Genomic DNA, 4,085 nt, shown 5'->3' with positions numbered 1-4,085 from the left:
ACAACGCGCACTGCCTCGCGCAAGCGCGCGCAGCCTCGCGCGCAGCGAGCGCAAGCTCGCGTGCCACGAGTGCTGCACCCAGCGTCGATGCCTCGCGCAGCGAGCGCTGGCTCGCACAAGCGAGCGCTGACGAGCGCGCGCAGCGAGCGCTGGCTCGCATCAAGCGAGCGCTGGCGAGCGCGCACATCGAGCGCTGGCGAGCGCGCACATCGAGCGCTGGCGAGCGCGCACAGCGAGCGATGGCTCGCGTGCATCGAGCACTGGCGCGCGCGCAGCGAGCACCAACTCGCGCGATTGCTTGCGAAGGGTAGAAGCAGCAGCTATGCGACGCAGCGCATGGGCTGCGCGCACATGGCCAGCGATGGCTGTGTGCGTGTGGCCCATGGGCGTGCGATGCGTAGGGTGTTTGCGTTGCGATTAGATCGTTTTGAATGTTTAATTTGAAATTTTCAGCTTACGTAATTTTAATTAATTTTAAAATTAATAATTTAAATTATTTTCTTGGATTTTAATTTTGAATATTGTAATTTATTATAAATTTTATTTATTCTAATTATTTTACTAAAATTAAAATCATGAATTAATTTAAATACGACTGAAATTAAATTAAACTTTTTGGATTCAATTATAAATTTATATGAGCTTTAAATTTTAATTAAATTTGTATGTTTCCGGTTAGACTAGAAATACATTTTTATGTTTAAAATTAGTAAAGCATATGAATTTATTGGTTTAAGTGGGAGCCCGTTTTAGTCATAAACTCTTGATTAGGTCTACAAATCCTTAAGGTTAAAACAACTTGATTAGAATTAATAAGGACTGAATAATTGGTAGATTATTGGTGCCCTTGATTAATTGCTGCAAATGTTTACGTGATGCATAATGTGTTTTACTAACCAGCTATGTGGGCCATTCATGATAATGAATGGGTGAATGGTATATATTGTATATGTACTGTTTTGCAGGTTATGAAGTGACTAGTATGGCCCAAATAGGATAGAAAATATGGTCTGCGTACCATTAATTTGAATGTAATTGGTCTAAAGTACCAAAGTTGTTTTTCAATTCAAATATGGTCTGCGTACCATCAAATAGTTGTAATTAGTTTTAATTATAGCTTATCCTATTTGAAGAAAATGGTGCCTCCCACGGAGATTTTCAAGACGGACTTTGAAGTTAAAGCTTCAAGATGAAGTCGGGCCATACTAGATCACATTTATCTTATGCATGTTTTAAGTTATTTATTGCTTTTAAATATGTCTTAAAATGCATGAGATCATAAGCTTGATTATGTTGCATGATTAAGGATTTTAGTTCACTTAAAATCTAACCAACATAGTAAGAGCCTTAAGTTCCAAACTTAAAAATTGAGTTAAAAGGTGCCATGCCAAAATATACACTTGCTTGGATATCCTTTACATCAATCTAGTAATAGTTTTCGCTCAGCGAGGTGTTACTTATTGGTCCTAAAGGGGCAAGGTACACAAATAATTGTGAGTACATGTTAGTTTTGGTGAAACTCAACGATATAAGTAAGGAGTCCTTTTATGTCGTGGCAAAATCGATAGGTTTACCTAATAAGTTCTTAGACGTACCTATCAACCAAGAATAGTTTCTAGACTATTAGCAAAAGGCTTTTGCTTACCTAAGATGTTTTAGGATTAAGTCGACAAACTGTGCTTAGTTCTTCAATGATTTTAGGATCTTGGAATCATTTTATTCACACCTGCCGGAACACATAACTTGAATAAAATGCTTAATAAACATTGAATTATGCATGTATGCTAGAATTTAAGTTTATTAAGAGAAACTGTGAATGGTTATTTATTTGTTTATTCTTTTCAATTGTAGTTTTTAATATGGCAAACAACAATCAAAACATCATCATAGGTTCTGAGCTTATGGTCAAGCTGAACCTGGCAAATTTTCTTGAATGGGAAGCTAAGCTAGTTGAAATAGTCAAACTCAATGGACTTGAGTATGTACTGTCACATCCCATGCCAAGCTACTATGCCAGAGACATGACCCCTGAGAGATTTTACGCCTGGGATGCGGATCTCAAAAAGGTTATGAGTCTCATGCTGAACAATATCCCTGATGATTGGGCTAGAAGGTTTGTAGCCTATGAACCTTTTACGCTCATCAAGAATCTGAGGGATATCTGTCGTGGAAGCACGGAGGACAGAGACCTAAACGTCCATGAGTTGATTGAATCAATGTCTAGTCTAAAGGTTAGTTCTCCCAATAGGTGTTATAGGATGGAGGTCCAAGAAACACATGTTCAGCTCCTTCGCACTAAACAGAGGGTAGGCGTCCCACTGAGGTTCCATGTGGATCTTATGCGTTCATACTTTGATCGCCTAAGTCTACTAGGAACACCAATAAGCGAAAGGATGGCAGTCTCTATCTTGCTCAATTCACTACACAGTGGGTTTGGTCGCTTCAAGCAACTATACCTAAGTGAACCAAGAGAAGAAACAGTTGCAGAATTTGTTCACCTTGTCAGAAAGGCTGAGATAATACTGGACTGTGAAGCCAAAGATTTACTCAAGGCTAGAAAGAGACCGTTCAAGAAAGGTGGAAAGTCCAAGGGCAATGCTAAATCAAAGCAGGACAAGTCCACATCAAGCTGTCTTTATTGTGATGGAATAGGCCATTACAAAAGAGAATGTCCAAAGCTAAAGGAAGATCAGAAGAACGGAACAGTCGTTCCATCTTCAGGTATTTTCGTTATAGACTGTATACTTGCTAATTCAACTTTTTGGGTATTAGATACAGGTTGTGGCTCACACTTATGTTCCAATCCACAGGGACTAAGAAGAAGTAGAAAGTTAAGCAAGGGTGAAGTCGACCTACGAGTGGGAAATGGAGCACGGATTGCTGCATTAGCTGTAGGAACTTACTATTTGTCATTGCCCTCCGGGCTAGTTTTGGAACTGGAAGAATGTTTCCATGTTCCAAGTCTTACTAAAAACATCATTTCAGTTTCTTGCTTAGATGCTAAGGGATTTTCCTTTTTAATAAAAGACAATAGTTGTTCGTTTTATTTTAAAGAGATGTTTTATGGATCTGCCAGATTAGTCAATGGACTTTATTTATTAGATCACGACAAACAAGTATATAACATAAATACCAAAAAGGCCAAAAAGGATGATTCAGATCTCACCTATCTGTGGCATTGTCGATTGGGCCATATAAACTTGAAACGCTTAGAAAAAACTTCAAAAGGAAGGAATTCTAGAACCATTTGACTTAGAGGATTATGGTAAATGCGAATCATGTTTACTTGGTAAAATGACAAAGCAACCTTTCTCTAAAGTTGGAGAAAGAGCAAATGAACTATTGGGTTTAATCCATGCAGATGTATGTGGACCAATGAGTACAAATGCTAGAGGTGGTTTCAGCTACTTTATCACTTTCACTGATGACTTCAGTAGATATGGTTATGTCTACCTAATGAAGCATAAGTCTGAATCCTTTGACAAATTCAAGGAATTTCAGAGTGAAGTAGAGAATCAATTAGGCAAGAAGATTAAGGCACTGCGGTATGATAGAGGCGGTGAATATCTGAGCTATGAATTTGATGACCATCTGAAAGAATGTGGAATTCTATCAGAATTGACTCCTCCTGGAACACCACAATGGAACGGTGTGTCAGAACGGAGGAACAGAACCTTGCTAGACATGGTCAGGTCAATGATGGGTCAGGCCAAACTTCCATTAGAATTTTGGGGACATGCACTAAATACAGCTGCACTCACTATAAATAGAGCTCCGTCTAAAGCTGTCGGAAAGACTCCATACGAATTATGGTTTGGAAAGCCTCCAAATGTGTCTTTTCTTAAGAATTGGGGATGTGAAGTATATGTCAAACGATTGATTTCAGACAAACTTTATCCAAAATCTGACAAATGTATCCTTGTGGGCTATCCAAAGGAAACAAAGGGGTATTACTTCTACAATACATCTGAGAACAAGGTGTTTGTTGCTCGAGATGGTGTCCTTTTGGAGAAAGATCACATTTCCAAAATGACAAGTGGGAGAAAAGTAGACCTCGAAGAAATTCGAGTCGAACAACAAACTCT

Source organism: Spinacia oleracea, chromosome 3 (assembly GCF_020520425.1).
Source record: "Spinacia oleracea cultivar Varoflay chromosome 3, BTI_SOV_V1, whole genome shotgun sequence".
Classification (NCBI taxonomy): domain Eukaryota; kingdom Viridiplantae; phylum Streptophyta; class Magnoliopsida; order Caryophyllales; family Amaranthaceae; genus Spinacia; species Spinacia oleracea.
Note: the sequence above shows the minus strand (reverse complement) of the source record.